The sequence below is a fragment of the Trachinotus anak genome, unplaced genomic scaffold, assembly GCF_046630095.1.
Source record: "Trachinotus anak isolate AG129_WGS33_773 ecotype Australia unplaced genomic scaffold, CSIRO_AGI_Tana_v1 ptg000034l, whole genome shotgun sequence".
NCBI lineage: Eukaryota > Metazoa > Chordata > Actinopteri > Carangiformes > Carangidae > Trachinotus > Trachinotus anak.
The window spans coordinates 1509513-1530458 of record NW_027273885.1 but is presented as its reverse complement, the minus strand read 5'-3'; the positions used below and the strand labels follow the sequence as shown (position 1 = coordinate 1530458).

General features: G+C 41.2%; 1 long non-coding RNA gene across 1 annotated transcript; it reads right to left on the bottom strand.

The window, feature by feature from the left end:
- Positions 1 to 1114: 1114 nt before the first annotated feature.
- On the bottom strand, positions 1115 to 20705 carry LOC139614414 (uncharacterized). Its single transcript, XR_011687040.1, has 2 exons — positions 20024 to 20705; positions 1115 to 1772 (listed from the first exon to the last, which is right to left on the bottom strand). It is a non-coding gene; the product is annotated as an uncharacterized lncRNA (long non-coding RNA).
- Positions 20706 to 20946: the final 241 nt, after the last annotated feature.

The window sequence follows — 20946 nt, the reverse complement described above, 5'->3', positions numbered from 1 at the left end:
TAAGATTGTGTTTGATTGAAGGAAAGTCAGCTGTTTTGCAGGACCATGTTTGGTCATTGTTTATTTCAATTACAGGCACCACATGTGGAGCACAGTATTTAGTGTGACCAGTCTGAATCAGAGGCTGCTGCATCTCCTCCTCATTCTCTGGTCAATCAGGTGGACCACTGTATCTGAATAAAAAGTACAGTTACTTGCCTCATTTTCAACTCCCCCACTCTTACACACACTAGGGTTGATTGCATATATGAGCACGCAGCACGCTCTCAGTGAATAAATGACACAGAGAGGGGCACTAAAAATTTTATGGATTTTTTTGACCAGCCCATCGATGTGGCAGTCAACCAGGATTTCTCCCAGTACTCCCGATGGCCAGTCCAACTATCAGCGCTCACACTCAGGTGACAATAGCCTATTCATTTTTATATTATCAACACGTTTTGCCGTTGCATTTTTAGATAATTTTCTATTAAATATTGAAGTTTATAAGTAAGTGTTCTGGCATGTTTGGCCCAGTGGTGCTATCCATGGTGCTGAAAGGGGGATTTAATTCTGAATTTCAGTGCATGATTTCCCCATAAATCACACCCCAGCAATAAGTTATGAATGCCCATTACAAAAATTGGTTATGTTTTTTGATGTGCCACCGTTGATTAATGTTTGGTACAAAGACTAATTGGTTTAAGTTCGAAAAAGATTTTGGTCATTGTCGTTCAAAGAAACCAATGTTGTCTCCTGGTAGGAGATGGGAAACCATAAAAAATAAAATAAAAAAATCATGATTTGTTGACCATATGCTTACCTGAGCTCTGCCCAAAGAAGTTTTAAGGCGCTTTAGGATTCTCATGCTACTTATGCCTTTATCATTATTCTCATGGCCAAAGGAGAAGCTTCTCAGGTAAACATACATACAAGTCAAATCAGGATAACAATACACACCTTTGGACAGTCCCCCTCAAAGGTGCTCATGTCGTTGCACTGTAAAATGGGAGTGATTGTCAGATTGTCTGGATGAGATACACATTTTTTAAATTAAAGTTTAGAGTAGCATGATCTCGAGGACTGTAGAGTCATTAATCCATGTAATTATATATCTTTTCAAAAATACAGAGGGTTGTTTTATAGCTTGAGTTTTTATTGTTGTCATTATGAGAAAAACCATTAGTACAACAGGAGTTCTTCTTACACCTCCACCAATGGACATTTCTAAACATATTGTACTTTTTTGTTGATCTGAACTTGTTGCCTCTTTATCAAAATGTGCTGTAAACTGAAAACTGAGATTAATAGCTGATCTGACTCGAGCTCATTTTAGTAACAAGATAAGACCAAAACAAAACAGATGCAAGAGAAAGGACACATTTACACTCCAATTAGTGCTTTTAAAGGCCCGCGCTGTATCAAATGCAGAAAACACAGCTTGTAGCCTCCGCCATAATGAGTCATTGAACCATGGCTTCCAATGGACCTCCTTCGTCACTGTCAGGTCCACTGAGTGCCTCAGTCACATTCAAATTGGCCCCAGGTCCACAGACATTGATAAAGGGTCTGCGTGTGGTGGGAAGCATGCAGGCTAATTCTTCAAGGCTGGGCTGAGGCAGTCCAGTAGCTGTCCATCACTTCCCTGTTATTTGCATTGGCCCCAATCAGCCCAGAGTGTTGATCAATGCGGAGTCAAAGTGAGCTTTCTTCCAGCATTAGGAGCTGCTCTCCATCACAGTTAGGTGCAGGCCAACAGCGTTTTACCACTGAATAGACGTTGATAGGACTGCCTTCATGTGGTAAAGCTGTGTAGAGATGGCACCAACATGAGTTCACACAGCTGTAGTCATCCATAGCTGCATCTATATAACATCAGGAGCTAATATCAGTTTCCAAAACTAGGGTTTATCTCATATGTGGATTGGACTGTGTCCAGGAAAAGAAAGCCACATTTCTCAGGAGTCTTTGACATGGGACAGCCCAGTGGCGCCGCTGTGACACATTCAGTCTTTGAATTTTTACTTAAATTTTATTTAATTAAATGCAGCCTCCAAAGGATGCATCTCCTGAACTGGGGCATAGCTATTGTATTCACAAGGCCAAAACTGTATTTTGTGAGGTCACTGTGACCTTGACCTTTTACCACCAAATGCTAATGAGTTCGTCCTTGAAGTTAATGTTTGTGTCAAATTTGAATAAACTTCCTCAACGGGTTGCTGAGATATGGTGTTATGTACGTTTGGACAGACAGACAACCCAAAGACATAATGCCTCCAGCCCTGGCTCTCACCAGAGTGGAGGCATAAAAAAAGAAGAGGAGTTGCCTGCAACACAATGCAAAGTCATCTTTCACTGTGCAGTACACATTGCTGGCAGATTCCTTTAAAACAGGAGCATATTCTACCTTTCACCCTCAGATCATTGTCACATAGAACACTGCCATTTCATTACAAACTGCTCAGCAGTGTTTTGGTGTCTTATAAGCCTTCACACTCATGGATGTATTATTCAAACTGGCCTTCTTGGATCATATTTCATTCTCTCATCTTTACCGGTAGTATCCCAGGAGGATTCAGCACTGTGGGAGGAAACCGGGAGAAACTGACACAGCAAGAGAATACACTCACAACCAGTCAGTGGATTCAAACCTATGACCTTACTGTGAAGCAATAGTTCTGACCACTGACATGACACTCTGCTTTAGGCTCTGTCTATACCTTTGATGCATTGGCAATGGCAGTTAATCAGACACTCCTCAGTATAAATCCTAATAAGCTTGGTGAACCCTGACCTTTGCTTTAGTACCACCAACAGCCACATTTTCATTCATGTTATTATTTCAAAATATCTTGTATGTTCAGTGTATTTAATATTGAACACTTAATTGTTATTTTTACAATTACAAAACTGACAAATTAACTACAAATAAAACTTACATGAGATGGTACAGATTTCATATCTCACTTGTATTTACTTCTTATTTCTTTTGTCTAAGGCTTCATACCATCCCGATCCACTCTCCCTCTCTCCCTGTGTATCTCTCCCTCATCACTCCACTTACCACGTTGTCCTGTTTCCTAAAGTAGCCAGTTCTGCTTGATGATTTACAGTAAAATTGCTTACAAAGTGGAGTGGAAAATGTTTTGCAGACCTGGCAGCTTTCAAGTCCTGCACCCATTTGTCACTCGGCATTTCCTTTTGTGTAACAGCACGAGAATTAATTAGGCTGCATGGCGGCAAAAGTTTACGGCTATAATTTATGGGGAGATGAGATTCCTTGGACACCATCTCAGACCCGTGTCAATTTATTATTTTTATTATATTGTGGTGTGTGTGTGTGTGTGTGTGTGTGTGTGTACATAGTCTGTGAATGAGGTTCCCCTGTGTTGATAGCGGTAAAGCAAAGATTCATTTGCACTACTTGGGGTTTGTGGCAGGGCAAACGTATTCACCATGAAGTGCAGACAGGCTAACAGGAAGACATAAACAAAAATAGACTCCATAGTAATATATTCAAAAGCACATTATGCATAAATATATGTACACATAAGCATGCATACTGCCTGCACATTCCTATTTAGCAACCACACACACACACACACACACACACACACACACACACACACACACACACACACACACACACAGGAACTAGACAGGCTGCACTTCTGTTTGTATGTATGTAGGTGGAAACATAACACTTTAATATTTGGTTGTTTTTTTAAATCTACACACTGACCCCTGACACTCTCAGGAGCTTTCCAGCGCAACCACAGTCTTCTAGAGTTGAGGGGGGAATATTGCTTATTTTCTTCACAACATTTTACCCACAATCCCATTTCTTGAATCATCTCTGGCATAAGAAAATACACAAGAACAAAAAGGTTAAATGAGCAAACTGGCTGTTCACACCAGACCAAAAGCATTCTTGGTAGCAACTGGTTTAATGAACAAGGAGTGGCCAGTCAGAGAAGGATCAAGGAGGACATCCACATCCGACATCAGAGATGACCTGGACCACCACTTTGGCTAAGACTGAGAAAGCTCAACAACTGAACAGACGGTCTGAAGACTATGAATCCTAATCACCCTGGGGATCTGATTTTTGATCTCGCACCACATCAGGTCAAAATTTCAGTTTATCTAATATTTCTCCTTTACAGTCAAATACCTGTGAATGTACCAACATGTAAATATTAGCATGCTAACATGCAAAAGCTACAACAGTGACTGTGGTAAACACTAGCTGCTAAATATCAGCAAGTTACTATTAACTAACCTTTATGGTGTACTATCTCAGTATACAGGAAATCAATATACATAACAGTTTGCAGGAAATTATACCAGCACCACTGGATGTTAATGAAACTGCGTCTACAATGAATATGAAAGCAAAATGTTTTATCAAAAAGTATAAGAGTTGTTGTTAACCCACCCACAATTGTCTCCAGATGTGATTAGCTCCTCCATTTAGTTTGTATATTGCACTGTGGGAGAACAGTCTATTAACACCACACTCAATAATCTGCATTTTTAGTATGCATCATTCTCAAAGTGAAAATGTTATGTTGCATATGTTAAAACTGATCTGAAATAACTGCTGTACTCAAGGAACATTTGCATTATTTTCAAGCAGCGCTCCAGTGTGGCTGTTAGCTCTGCACTGACATGTATGATGCAGATCTATTCAACTTGTATTAGACCTGCACTGGACTTATACATATGAGACAGCTGTCAACCCCGACAGACCAAGGCAGGCTGCGTCTGACCTACATCCAAATCCTGGTCAAGAGGAGGGTCATCAAGTGCTGACATGCACTGACCCTTCCAGATAGACTGCTGACGGATTTAAGCAGCATCAGAGTCCGTCTAAACGGGGTACTGGTCATGTTTAATCTGTCGCTTGTGTCCCTCAACTTTATGGAAGTGACTGGATTTACCCCTTAAACTGCTTATTGCTATACCTGTGAAAATCAGTGTTTGTATATCAGAAAGCAGCACCATCCTTTATGGAGCATTTCAAACATGGAGGAAATTTTCAATCCAATCAGTCGTCATGATGGTGAAAACTAGGGAAATGTATGGGCTCAAGTTTTTAAAGCTTGTAAAGTGATATTCGAAAATAATCCCAAAGTTTGCTAAATCAATCTTTGTAAACCTGTAAAAGAAATCTACATGAGAAATTCATGTGTGTGTATGTGGAGAAAATTGTATTTGTAGAAATGATTTGTGTGTGTAAAAAAAAGTGTGCATGTGTAGAAAAGATTTGTTTTTATATAAAGAAAACCAGACTGTGTGAACAATCAGCGGTGATGTTACACAAAGACACTGTGAAAAAAAAGAAGTGCTTTTGTGAACATTTGTGTGCAGATACAAAACTAAAGAGAGATTCTCACACTGTGCGTGACGCTGAAGTTACTGCAATTACTTTTGACCCCTTCTTTACACCTGAATCTGATTGGACAATGACAAACCAATCACAAAGCAGAGTCAAACTGTCCAGTCGCAGGACAGATGGTTCTGGTGCCTTCATCTCTGCTGCTGGTGCTGAAAGGTGTGGTAGATTTTTAAGATGGACGACAGCTCTGATAGGTCAAACCCAAATCTTGACTACAACTAGGTCACAACTACAAACTGGAATTAAAATCCTACTGACTCTTATATGAGCCCATAGAAATGAGGCCCAGCTTGAAAATAACACAAATGATCCTTTAACCTTGAGGGAAATGTCCTCCCAGTGTCTCCCCGCTGCATTTGCAAGAATGTCCATGTGGGTTCTCCCTTGTGGAGGTAAGTCCTGTGCAGCAAAACACACACACACACACACGCACACACACACACACACACACACACACACACACACGCGCACACACACACAGGGCTGCTCTTGGAGCTGTAGTAGGAGGTGTTTGGGATCAATTGTGGATAATTGGGTCTCCACGCAACATAATCTCACATTAGTACAGCCAGCTGTGCAGCAAAACATGCACACTCCCTGTTTACTGAGTGTAGGGTTGGGGGTGTTGCATGTGCACGTGTGTGACTGTCCAATAGTCTGAATATAATCTAAAATTTAAAAAAAGCAAATACTTATTCCCCGTGTTTGTGCACTCTGCGTGAGTGAGAGGCTGACCTACACCACAACCTGAGGTATCTCTGCTGATGATAAACACTGGGGTTATGCACATATGACATCACAAACCATATCTCTGTCATTTCCCATCTTCCACTTCAACACACCCCCACACACACCCACACACCCACACACACACAATACAGCCAGCTGTAACTTTAAAAAAAAAGCTGCTCACACCAATTTTGTAATCAATGCCCACAGAAAATGGGATTCCTCCGGCCGCTGGCAATTAATACATTTGTGTCCTTTTTTAACACTAGTGAGTTGAGCTTGAAATTACCAATGACTGGCTCCTGCTCATTTGCATATTTATTGCAGTGGAGGACGAGGTGGTGGTGGTGGCGGCGATGGTGGTGGTGGTGGTGGAGAGGGGGGGTGAAAATTGGGGCGAATGATTGATGTGGAGTTCGCCTCCTGCATTACAAACAGCCCATTATTGGGCAGACAGAGGAAGAGAGAGAGAAAGACAGAGAGAGGAGGAGAGAAAGACACTGAGAGGGACTGAAAGAGAGAGGGAGGATGAAGAGCAGTCTAGCATTCAGCTGATTAAAGTTGAAGACAGTGGGATCAGTCTGCGCCGGAGGTTTTTGTCCTCCACCCCTCCTTCTCCCTCTGTTTTTTTTTTCATCCCCCTGTCCTCTCACTCCATATTTTGCAGGGAAGATGGCTGGGGCGGGAGCATTAAAGGCCTGTTATAATGGATGTTGACAAGGAGTGGACCAACAAAAGCCCAAGCCTGAGGATTTGCTTGAAAAGATTCAATCAGACATGTTTTCACTGCGATTAATTGGCGGACTCAGAGGGGGGGAGGGATGGGAGGGATGTGGGATGAAGGGATTGGTGACGGAGGTGTGAATGAGTATGATTGTTCAGAGCGCAACCCCCACCCTACCATCAACCCCCCTCCCCTTTTCCTCACACACCCCCATGCTTCCCTCTGTCATTTTGAGCGATAGTTTGGAAATGTCCTTTGAATGATGCTAAAGAGCAAACTCCTCCGCCCTCCCACTTCCCTCCTCCTCCTCCCCGTGAATTATGAGTATTATTTCAGGGAGGTGGGATGTGGTGAGCCAGAGAACAGGACTACACCGCTTTGATTGGATCTGACCTGTCTCTACTTGTGTCAGATATATACACACACACACACACACACACACAGATAGACTGCTAGTATGTGTGTGTGCGTGGTGTATGATTAGCTTAGACAACCATGTCCTGATCATGACACAGCTCAAGAGGTAAAAGTGCTGTTGACCTAACTGTGAACCTCATACTTCTGATCACCTCACGCACGCACGCATACACGCACACACCTCTAGGGCAGGGTATCCTTTAGACATTATTGGTGTTGATGCTTATTGTGGTTTTTAATATGATTTGACAGGATTTGAGAAAGAAAAGAAACCAAAGTAGATTGAAAGCAAAAGTCACCTTTTAAAAAAAAAAAAAAAAAAAAAAAAAAAAAAAAAAAAAAATCACATTTAAGACCTGGTCTCAGCAGCATTTAAAACAGCTATGTTTCAAAGTAAAATCAAGTCATTCCAATGGAACTGACACGATTCGTGGATTTGCTCCCACAGGCAAAGTAAATCTCCACAAATTTTCGGTGGAGTGCCCTGATACCCTCGGGTTTAAGGCACCAACCATGAACCACAGTTTCCAGTTCACACCCAGCCAGGTATGTTTTTTTACATATCATACCCTGTTTCTAATTGTACACATTTCTTGCCACCTCTCTACTCTCATCTGTGTTCTGTGGTTAGCTCCGCAACTAGTAGTAGTTTACCAACTAGCTCTAAGAGTCACGGGACATTGTGCCAATATCATTAAGCTTTGACAAACACACATTTAACAAATACACAGATTAAGTTCACTGTGCCATTTTCTGCTGTTACCAGGTCGTTAGACTGACATTAAAAGTCATATGTTATAATTGACAGGGTATTTTATAATTCAGTTAAAAAGGTGAATGCAGACTGCAGAAAATCAAGGCCAACAGAATTAATCTAATGTGACTTTTATCTATTTTTCTATCTACACTGTGTCTAATAAGTCCAGGAGGTCTTTGGATCAAACAGGCAACTAGACCAGAGTAGGTGCATCAGATTTACCAGTTTCTCTTTAAATGCTGCAGGAATCAAGACAAATGCTTCTCCCCATGGCCCAAAAAGTAGTTCATTTTGTCACTAGTTATTTTTAAGAAATTAAGTCTTATAAGTTAATGTGCTAAATGTATCAAAGTTGGCAAAAGTGGTTCCCACACAGATGCTGCTATGAAGCTTAGAGTTTTTGAAGGTTGAAGAAGTAAAACACTAACCTACTGATGAAGAGTTCAATATAAGACAAAAAGAAACTTTGACCAAATAAAAGTAGCAGAATAGATTGAGCAGCAGTATTTTTACTATTAAATTCCATTTGAACATTTTCTTAACCACAGTGTCTTTTGGAGTCTCCAGCATGATTTCATAATAAAACACTCTTTTCTGAGAACACTGGCAGAGTTTTTTCTCATCAGCTCTTGGTAAGACCTGAGACATGAATTCAGACTTTAATCATATTCTGAACACTCCAATCAGAAACACTTGCATCTCTTTGTGGAGATCGTACAACATCATCTTTTGTAAATATGCACTTAAAGTCATGCTGCATTACTAGCAGTTTGTAACTAGAGGTGTACAGATACAATTATCCTGTATTCTTGATAGTGAAGGAAAATTCTACGGTCATTATGAGCAAAGATCCGTTATTAAGTGGTCAGTTGGTGAAGTGAAATACAGGCTCAGAGTCTCTCTTCTCATTGGCTCACCAACCTGTTGTTACTAGAGCTCCAGAGAGAAGCCTGAGGGAGGAGATGTAAAACTACACTGAAATGGTTTTTAGTTCTAAAAACCACAAATATATCTTCTGATGGAGATCAACACTTCAAATAAAACACAGGAGAGGAGTAAAATATGGGACGTTTAAATAAGACGGGGACCATGGTAAACATTATTCCTGCTAACCGTCAACATGTTGACAGCATGCATGACATCAGTATTTAGCTCTACTCACTGCCGTGCCTGGGTACAACCTCACAGAGACACTATTATGGATGCAGATTCTTAATCTATTTTACGTAGACTATTATATGTACAGATATTGAATTCCAAACAGATTTATGGACATTTATCACCAACTGACATCTGAGGCAGGGGGCACAACATTTGAAGCACTATGTGTTGATTTGGTGTTAAATTCTCTCAAGATAATATTGTCCATTTATGATAATTATAGTGATGTGTCAAACTTAAAGATGTGAAAATAGTACAAGAATCACCTTTAAGGTGACTTGATAATAATAGACTTTCTACCAGGTTTCACTCCCTCTATATGCACCTGTAGTACCTTTGACTCATCGAGTATATTATGCAAATCCAGACGTGACATAAATTCTGCAATGACATTCGCGCTGTGATCTTAAGCTTGGGGGAGGCAGGGATCCCAGGCAGCATCTGTGGCTGCTCGTTCCTCCTCCCAGCATGTATCTCCGCCTCTCCAAACTTCAGATCCTCCTCAGAAGTGTTGCAGCAGTCAGCTTTGGTTTGGGGGGGGGGGGGTGGATAAGAAGTGGGACAGAGAGAGTGCGCATACAGCAAATTGGCAGCTCCATCAAATTATACTGGCATTAAGGGGGTTTCGCAGGGCGTAATCCACACGCCAAAGCCAGCCCGCCCCTCCCTCCCTACAACATTTAACTTTTGTCGACGTAAACGCCACATTTCATGCTCTGCCATTAATCTGTCAGATTACAGGTTGCAAGCAGTTTGAGCAGGGTTTGGGTGGGGGCATAGGAAATGGGATGAGGGGTTGATTTGCAATGAAATCATTGGGTCTTGGTTTAATGTTGGGTGGTGGGTGGCAGAGGTAGTTGGATGAAGAAGGCACCGTACAACTCTCTGGTTAGAGCCATGTGTGATCTTCGTTGTGATCTTTTCCATGAACCCACAATTTATCAGACTGACACGCTAAACCATCTCTGGGAGCAACGGGCATGAATGAGGTGTGAAATGTGCCCCTGTCTCCGTCTGCTTCCATGTTATGGGCTCTTCTCTCTCATAAGGGAGAGGTGAAGGGATGTTCCTGGGGTATGGTTTCAGCAGATAACCCTCCTGGGACACCAATTGGGATATTGTCACATTGAATGAGATTCTGCCATCTCTGTCTCCTGGGTTCGGAGGACCTCACAGTGGGGGTTAGGGAGGATCCAGGCATGGTTTCCCATAGATGGGAGTGCTCTGGGAATAAGTTGACACATGCAGGGTTTGAAGATGCCACTGCACTGGGAGAGTGGCCCTCATCCTGGGAGTGGGGCAAGAGTAAACTGGCTGGTGTCTAATATATTAAACTGGACATTTATTGTAGAAGAAGAACTCATCATAATGTGACTTCATGATGATTTCATTGGTTCCTGGTTAGGTGCTCATTGCTTCACAGAATATATACTGATAATAAATTTACTCCCTATCATCTGAGATTTTTGAAAGTGCACAGAATAATTCAACAAATGTCTGATTTTAAGGTCACGTTTTCATGAGTTAATCATGAGGTTTTTCTCCTTTAATCTGATTTTATGTACTAATGTAAAATCTGAGATTCCTATTCAGACGGAATAAAGAGAGAGAACAACTGCGAGACACTGTTGTGATGCAATAACTACAGCATCAGTCATTTGTTCAAACGATCAAAATGAACTACGTTTGCTTGCAGAGAAATGATCCTGGGTAATCAAAGATACTGAGCAAACACAAAAGTATCGTAAAGTTGTTAAAGTGTTATATAACCTGGAAGAAGTCAGGTTATGTGTACAAAGTGTGCGACTTTAACTTTGACACAGTAAACTATTTGTTTTATAATTTGACCTCTTATAGTCAGTGTTTTTTTTTCACGTTTACTAAAACTTTTCCCTAACCTTAACCCAGTTAAGTAGTTTTAATTGCCTAAACTTAACCAAACCGTCATAGAGATGGCATATTAGATAATTCTCATATGACAAAATACATTTGATATTTTGACATGATGCATTGTTGAATTACACTTTATTGATCAAGTGGAAATAAAACTGCAGAAAGTAAGGATGTGAAGGTTGGAGCTGATAGATGCATTTAAACAGGACAAAGAGCCTACAGCCATACTTGCAGCTCTGTGAGGCGGTACAGTGCTTTGAGCTAAATGCTAACATAAACATGCTGACATCCTAACAATAACTACACTAATGCTATACTAACATTAATGTTAATGTTTAGCAGGTATGATGTTGACCATGTTCACCATCTTAATTTGATGCGTTACCATGCGAACATTTGCTAATTAGCAGTAATCACAACATATATCTGAGGCTGAGGGGCTATTATTAGCTTTGCATGTATTTAGTCATAAACCTAAGTATTAAACAAATGAAAATGTGACCTGACGGTGGCACAAGATGAGTCAGGAGATCACCAAACAGCTCCTCCTGAGGGGAACATGAACATCTGAGCCAAATTTCATGAATCACAGTCCTGGTGGTGCTAAAGAAAAAGTTAAGAGGTCATTGTTGTCATTAGCACCCTGGCTACCATGGGTACCACATTTCATGGCAATCTAGCCAACAGGTGTTGAGAGATTTCTCTAAAACAAATGTCAACCTCATTGGTGATGCTCGTGGAAAAGTAAGGGGATCACCAAAGTCAAACAGACCAACATTACCATCCCATTATTTCATTTTAACATTATTAAGGTTTTCTTCCATATAAAGGACATAGAGAGGATGGTGGTTGATATGGCATCAGGTGTGCTCTGGGGGGGGGTTCCCCTCACTTCTGGAGATATGTACAAATGTAACAACAACAACAAGTAACAACTGTGAGACTGGGATCTTTCTCTTCACGGTGCTGAGGGCTACTCATACCCACACACCACCAGAGTCACTGTGCTACCCTTTCTTGGGAATGAATTAAATGTCTGTGATCACACCATAGATCAAGACAAATAATACCCCCCCACTCCATGGATATGCATTTTGTTGGCTCCCCCTGTGCAAACATTACACCACCTCTATCAGCCTTTTCACCTGTCTCTTTTGCTCTCTATCTGTGTTCTGGTTGCAGCCTCAGCCCTCATACTCTGCTCTATCTCTGTGCTGTCCTGCCAGCTTGCCAGAGTCTTCTGTTCAAAGTTAGACAGTGCAGCCATCTCTTGTTTCTAATGCAGACTTCTTACACATCTTTCTTATACCTGCAGATAAACAGTCAGCAGTATTCATAGACTGCAGTATTCATAAAGTGTGAAAGAAATGAATGTGTCTGTTTTCTGTATTTGCACTTTCAATAGCTCTCTACTATGAGGTTAAAACATAAAATGTATTTGGAAACATTTCAGCAGCAAAGGAAAACAACTGACTCTATGTCCTGAAAATATAAATGACTCAGTGGAGAAGTTCTAAAGCCAAAAACTACTAAAAAGCAAATTTCTGGCTCCACTTAACTAGTGCTGTGTAGTAATTTCTTAATTTAATCAATTAGTGGACAAATATAAAAGATATGACAGCACATGTAGGATATTTTAGTGGTTTTTTTCATAGATAAAATGAAGTACTGTAAATAATAATCACAGATGAACAACGTCTTTTTGGGTCACGTTTTACACTCAACGATCACACAGTGAGAAAGCCGTCAAAGAAGCGGCAGAGGTTTCTCATTTCTTAATCAACAGTGTGTCATGAAGACAATGTGATCTGTAGTTGGTATCATGTAAAATCTAATGCCCTGTTTAATGTAGTTTGTTTGTTTATAACCTGGAGAGATGCAAAACATCAGCACATCATCACATTTTCTCTTCTTATTCAATTATTTCAGCGACCTTTGTTTAGCATTTCTAGACAAGATTCAATTTGGAATGTTCATGTGAATTCAGTTCAGATGTTGTGTTCAATCTGAGATGTGCTGGTTGGATTAAGACTGTGGACCATTTTCCAACAAAGCTTGGTAGCTTCTGAGCTACATTCATGAAAAATGGTGTCGGAAACATGAGGTCAATGTACATGCAGAGATTGTTGCCTACAAGAATAATATCTGTAAAATTGTCATACTGTACTTCTTTAATCATTGTGTTAAATGGTACATTAATTGCTGCAATCACTGAAATGAAAATGACCTTGGCAGGACAGACACATCACTAGCTTCTGATTGGTTGGTCTGTAAAACAGAAATTGGCCACCATGAACACAATGTCAGCCTAAAGAATAAAGAGAAACAACATGTCAATTCAATGTGATTGTCAGCTTACTAACTTTGTGGACAATTGTTTTATGAAATAAAAGTTAAATGCAAAGTAACCCCTGAACCCCATGACAGTATATCATTGTCTATGTGGAGGTAATGAGACATATGTGCTAGAGAAGTGGTGAAATAATGTCACGTCTCAGCCAAACCTACTAAGAATATTTAGCTAATGCCTCAGTTCTGCAGCTATTGAGTTTAAGACACTACAGGCCTTGAAGGTTAAAGGCAGTTTGCTATACACTGAAACACTATTAAGTGATTACATTTTACATTTTAACATGATTAAAATGTATTTGCCACCTCTTCAGAGTCGTGACGAGCAGCCTACACAAGCCTCACAATGTCAGAGAGCCTCGCTGCTCCTCAGAAAAACCAGGGCCTGTCCGCTGAATTTTGCTGTGACTCAATTCCAGAGCTTCGTCACCCCTCCTAACTGATCTTAACACAGAGAGGAAAAGTACTGCTACGGGGTCGAGACTGCTGGTAGGAACCGCACGGAACAAGTCTTGACTACTTAAATCCGCTTTGATCTGCGTTTCCTGGAGAGGGGATTGTCTGCTCGGTCCTGTGGTAACACTTTTGTACCAGCCAGTGCTCTTTGCATCATCTCTCCCTGCGTGAAGAAGCCTTGCTTTGCCGTCCTCTCCATTCTTTCTATGTTTTGCCCTATCTCACACGGGCATGTACACACACACATTTGCAAATCCAGATACACACATTTTTCTGTCAAACACATTCACTTTCTGTCTTTCTCAGCCCCCCACACCCCCTTACTCTTTTTCTCTCTCTCCATTTTCTCTTTGACTTCCACAGACACTAATTCCCTTTCTTCAAGGACAAGCATCTCACGGCACATCATCTGAATAAGACTTTGAGTCGGCGTGGCCTCCCAGGGCTTAAGTCCGCAGAGCCCTTCTTCCCGATCCCCTTTTTAATGTTTTAACACCAGCCTTGTGCCGTCAATAAATATTAACATCCTGAGGGATGAGATATGCTCTGGTTAGGCCGTCTGTTCACCACATGGGTCTCAGGGTGGCTGTCTCTTCGCTGATACTGAGGAAGGATTGTTGAGCTAGTGACCCAGGCTCTAACAGAAAAAAATGTAACCATCAATTTGGCCGCTAAACCAGAGGATATCACACTGTTGTTTCAGACAGAGTTTATTAGCTTTGAGCAAAGTTGATGTTCATGTTACCAGAGATGGTACACTTAAAAAAACTAGACTTGTCAATTCATATCCTAATGTCACTGCTGCTGAAACTGATGGAAATGAGCAAAGTAGGTCTGAAATTTTTTGAATGAATGAAGCACAACATTCATCAAAGGTTGTTGTATAACATGAGATTTTCATGTCTTTTTATTCCTCTGAGCCAGCAACAGTCAGAGCAGGAGGCATTATGTTTTCCGTTTGTTCGACCATCCCATTGTTGTGAACACGATACCTAAGTAACGCCAAGAGGGAATTTCTACAAATTTGGCACAAAAGTTCATTTCGACTCAAGGATGAACTAACTAGATTTTGGTGGTCAAAGGTCAAAGTTCCAAGTCACAGTGACCTCATGTTCTAGTGCATGTGCTATATCAGGAATGCCCAGAGGGAATTTCATTACTTCTGACACAAACATTCACTTGAACTCAAGGACGAAGTGATTATAATTTGGTGGTCAAAGGTCAAGATCACCGTGACCTCACAAAACACGTTTTTGGTCATAACTCATGAATGAATTTGTATGCTAATTATGAAACAATTTAACTGAAATGTCTCCAAGGATCAAATGAAGTGCTGGCATTTTATATCCAAAAGGTTAAGGGTCAACTTCACTGTGACATCATGCAAAAACGCCTCCAGCCATTATTCAATGGCATAACTCAGGAAGGGGAGACACTGACCATATTTCCTGCAACTTGGCTGGTTGGAGGAGGCAAACAACCATGAGGCAGTAATTCTACTTTGATTATAAAGCAGGTCTAGGTTCTATATTAATACTGTGAAAGTATCAAAGAACTCAGTCCACAGAGAAATGCAGCAGAGAGAATGTAATTGTGTTCTGGGCCACAATGAAGGACCGCCTTCTACACTCCAATCCTGTCATAGTCTGACTTTTTACATCTCTCAGTGTTTTCTATATACAACTGAATTCCCCCAAGGGGATTAACTGACTTTGTCAATGGACCCATCATAGTTGGACTGGCTAAAAACAACAACACATTTGGTTTTTGTAAACATAAATGATGTACGGTGGGGTCATACAGCCGGAGATCACTTTCTCAATCGAAAAGTGGTTGCAAGACTTTCGACGAGCCCAGCCACTTGTGATCACATCAGCGGGCACATGTTAATGTCAGGTCTGAACAAGACAATGAGCAAAGAGTCTGGGCTGACTGAATTAAAAGTAAAAACATGAATAAACTCTGGTGCAGGATTATCAGTCAGGAGAAGCATCTTCATTTGTTATGTTTCACCTTTCATTTATTGGGGTTCTCTCCTTTAATTTGTCTCCATCTGTGTATGCCTGGGACTTTACTGACTCTGAAAATGGAGTTATCAATCAGTCCAGCCATGTTAAAAAGCCTGATTCACTGATAAAAACCCATCTAGGAAACACAAATGTTATCAGAAGTGCACCCTTGTAATGAAATCAATATCTGAGGAAGAAAATAGTCAGCACTTCTAAGTTTCCCCACTCATACAGTACAAGCGTCAGCCTGATGACTGTAACTCCAGCAGCCACCGCCACAGGATACTGTCACACTCAGTCCTCTTCCCTTGTCCCTGACTCCCAGCTCCCACCCCTGAGCCCAGATTCATTACAAGCTGTGGCCAGGGTATTAAGATATGGCCGCATTAACAAAGTTGTCTCTGTATCTTAATTGAATCTACCCCCGCCAGACCGAATCTGGATTATGTTTACCTGAAATATAAGCGGCTCGGCAGACGGAACACGGCCCCACTGATAAAACACTGGGTTGCCCCCCCCCCCTCCCCAATCCTAATCCCCAACTGTAATTTGTTCCTCGATGGATGTAGCTGCAGTGATGGGAACCCCTGATTGGGATTCATTCCAAGAACAGGGAAAGCATCTGCAGGTAAGTTCATCTATTAAATAGTGATGGTGTGTGTGTGTGTGTGTGTGTGTGTGTGTGTGTGTGTGTGTGTGTGTGTGTGCAGTAAGTTCACATAAACTGAGTATGGATCTGCTTCTAACAGCCGATTTTAAACAGTATTCACCTGTTCCTCGTGATCCTTTGATTGTGTAACAGCTGTCTTACAAGTTCATTTGCAGAATTCATGGAGGCTTGTCGTTGCCTTCCAGAATGATCTGAATAAGATCTCAGTGCATCACAAAACAACACAGATTAAGGAAGCATCATAAATCATGTTTGACAGAAATCAAGTTTTGGTGTGCCATTGCCCCAGTGGTATAAAATGATATGATTGCAATGTTACAGCACTGCTGGGGGGGGGGGGATGAGTTGCCTGGTGAGACATTGAAAAACAAGAGTGAATATGAGGAGGGGTTTTACTGTTATCATTGCAGCAATCATTTTATATTTTGTTAAGAAAGGTTAAACTTGTTGCCTTCAAATGAATGAATTATTGTTTACATGTAGGCTGATTAATGTGAAGGCAGCATAAGAGGTTTTGAAATGTTATAACAACAATAGGCTAATTCTGAACATATCACATCTGAACACATCAAATCAAAACCAAGGAAAATGACCTTTGACCCTGATAAAATGTCCACTCATCATTAGTTATACACTGCATGTCTGTGGGTTTTTACCAGGTCAACCAAACTCTTCTTTTATTCATTTTTGGGTACGCAGAAAAGAAGTAGCTGATGCCTGTGGTGTGTGTTCAGAAGTACACACAGATTGTTTTAAGTCTTTGATTAAACAACTGAATGAAAAGTGACCTATTCTTTCTGATGGGTATCTTTGTAGAATAATTTGACTTTGATATTGGTAACATTTAGTTAGAGCTGTGATTTCCTCATCTGTCATTCTACATACATGCAGTATTTTAGCTGAAAAAAGAAAGTTGCATCTTTCAGATTCATGTATATTAATTGCAATGTAAGGAACTGCCAAGCCATGGAGAGAGCCAAAGTCGAAGACCACCTTGCTCAAGGGTATACTCCACTCTGGGACTGACACTCCACCCCCCCACCCATCACACACACACACACACACACACACATTAGACCACTACAATACACAGAGTCTGGCTGGAGACCAGAGACCTACAGTGGCACAGTTCCTTTGTGCATGTGGACGATGGACAAGCAACCATTGGGGGTCCAGCATGAGGGATGACTCTGGATGGTGACACTACGCAAGGGCAGGTCCTTCGCCTTTTTGTCCTTCACAGGGCACCGTCCTCATACAACCCCTTTCCTTACAACCCCCCCTAACCACTGCCTCCACTCCCACCTTTTCCCATCCTCAGCTCCCACCCCCCAGGGCTCTTTGGTTTGCATGGCTGTTTCAGTCAGCAAGTCACTGATGCTGTCACTGATGATGTCATAAATCATGTCTTTGTATCTGAGGGTGGGGCAGGGGACAAGGATATGTGGGTGAGGGATGGACCATTATTCATGTAACCTTCCTGTGTAAGAATTCTGTTGTGGTCCAAATGTCTGATGATGATGTTAGAGCCTTCATCATAAAACTGATTTTTTAGGATTTTGTACTGAATAGTAAATATCCTGCTATCCAGTTGATATTTTTTTCAAATCTGTCAAAAATAATATATCAAAAAATAATAAACAATGATAATATGCCCATAATGTGTACATTATCACAGGTTCTGCTTGTTGTATGCAGAAACTGACATATGTTTTTACACAGAACAAGAACTGTGGATTTTGTCCCTCATCACTTAAACTGAAACTGCATTAGGAAGGGATTTCCTAACAGCCAGTATAAACAGGAGGAAACATTACAGCAAGCAAAAAATGATATGTTCACAAGTCTACAAGTTATCAAAAAACTGCACCTCTGACCTAGGGAAGCTCATATTCACCACCTTTTCCAATTCACTTTCTCTGGAGAGAAGTGTAGAATTTTATATTTCTAAAATTGAAGACCAAACTTCCAATAAACCTATTTACATTCACTGGCAAACAGGAAGTTATTAAGTTCCTGTATGTTTTGCAAAGCATGATGCCCGATAACAGTGCTATACAAATGCTACTTTGCCATCACTGATTGGAATGATTTAACAACACAGCATACCAACCAGACAATTTGGGCTTTTCCACCAACTAAAGTGGTTAAAAAAACAAAAACTGGCATTGGTTCTAATGTAGCAATGGCAGTGGCGTGCAGTGATTTTTATAGCAAGACAAGCACAACACAAACTGAACAACCAACTGCGCCCGATACGCACACAACCTACATGCTGAGCTATTCCTGAAAGGAGTTGCTCTACTCCTGTAATAATACTCTGTCTCAAACTTATCAAACCTGCTGCAGATCCTGCATAGAGATAATAAATCGCAGTGTAATTTGCTACTGCTGCCTCTTAACCCTTAGGACATCGATTCTCAAAATCCAGACTCCGATCCGTCAAGTCAATCCGGACCCAGCCCACACGTTATATCAGTTGTGCATTGGTACGATACGATGAAGTGTATTTTTACTACATTCAAAAATGTTTAATTCTTATCAATAAATTGTTCGTTTTGTAAAGTATAACATATTTTAGATTTTTACAGCAATCCTGGCCCGAGATTAAGATGCAACTGTGGCAACGTTGACATCCGGCGCACGTATGACGCAATCAGGTTCATGTCAACATTAGCACGTCAGCTCAGGGCTAAAAGGCATTACCGTGCAGTCCTGCGGGCACCAGAGAGTGAGATACCAGCGTCCTCTGTCGGTGTCATTATCAGAGAAGCAGCGGAGAAGGAGAAGAATTTGTTGAAAAGTAATTAAGTCAATCAAGTTTAAGTTTAAAATTTCTTATAAAACTGCAGTGCACATTACGCTTTACTGTCAAAAGTTAGAGCGGCTTAGGTTCACAAGCAAACAATTGTAGCCAAACAGTGCCATTTCTCTTGGTTGTAAGTTCTAAGCAGATTTAATAAAAGGGATTTGCTCACCACCAGTTGTTTCAGACCTTTGACCTTATCTAGACATCAGATTTGGACCTTTGAATATAAAGTTTGAGAACCCCTATTCTGTAATATTACTAACTCTCTACTGCCTACTTTGTAATGGTGAGACTCTCAAACTCTCTCAATGTATGTGGTCTCACTTATGAAGACCCTCTAAAGCCCTATTGAATGATGCACACCGGTAAACAGGAATAACAAAAATATTCAAATCCTCAAAGAGGAGATTTGTTTAAAAAAAAAAATCGGCCTCAACAGTGATAAAATAAAATATGACAACAGGCCTGTCAGCTGTACGGGCAAATCCTACATCATAACTACACCAGTTAAGGGTGTCCCTCCTTACCCTTCTGAGGGGAAATATTCCACTCAGTGTCTCTTTAACATTAGGAAGATAATGCACCTTAAACACTTACTAATATACTCAAAGGCTTCATTAATATAGAATAACACCTACACTACTGGTGGGCCCATCTTATAAGCAACACAAAAAAAGCCGGGAAATACCTGAACTCTTCGGCTGCTGTGCGTGGGGCCACACATTAGATGATGACCGCTGAATGTGTCCATGAAACAGCTTACTCTCCCTCCAGGAGTCCGGTCTACATCGGTCACTTTCCCGCCGGAAAGGCGGCTCCACTTATCAGTCCCTCGGCAAACGATGAAAGTTTCTCCTCCCTCGTCGCCAGAGGTGCAACTGAGTTTTACCTGGTCACTCGGTGCGCTCTGTGGTTTTCCTCCGGTCCCTCCATATCCACAGCGGCGCTAGCTGACCGTTAGCGCCAAAGCTAATGAAGTCCAAAGCCGACGGGCGCTAGCTTGGCGGTGGAGTAGCTGTTAGCTTAGCCGTAAACATACAGCGAACCAATCTGAAAACTGCACTTAACTTAAAATAGCAGCGACTGCGGCAACTCAGTGTGTCTCGTAACTTCACTGTCACTCATATCAAAGCAGTTTCACGTCTATAAAACGAATTTTCAAAGCCTATCTCCGTCCTCGGGCACACCGGCGCCAAAAAACGTCAAGGAAGCCGACCGACTTCCTGTTATGGACTTTTATATCCCGCGCTGTTGTTTTGTCCCGCCCCCCAGCCAATCAGTAAGCAAGAAACTTGACATTGCTTCCTGACTGAGTAATAAGAGGTAGAAGTCCACAAATTAGCAGGGTAGGTTTCAACGCCTCATCGCTACTTCTCAAACAAACTTATCATGCTGCATTCACTGTCATCAGTAAATTACAATACTCCCCAAGTAAGTAGTAACAGACATTTAAACATTATATGGCGATACACGTAAGAAACATGGAAAACAACTAATAACCCAGGAGGTTACAGCATTATACAGAGAGGTGTATCGTTTAGCCTACCCTCTCTGGTATAGATGATGTGGCCTGTCTTGGCCTGTTATGCCTT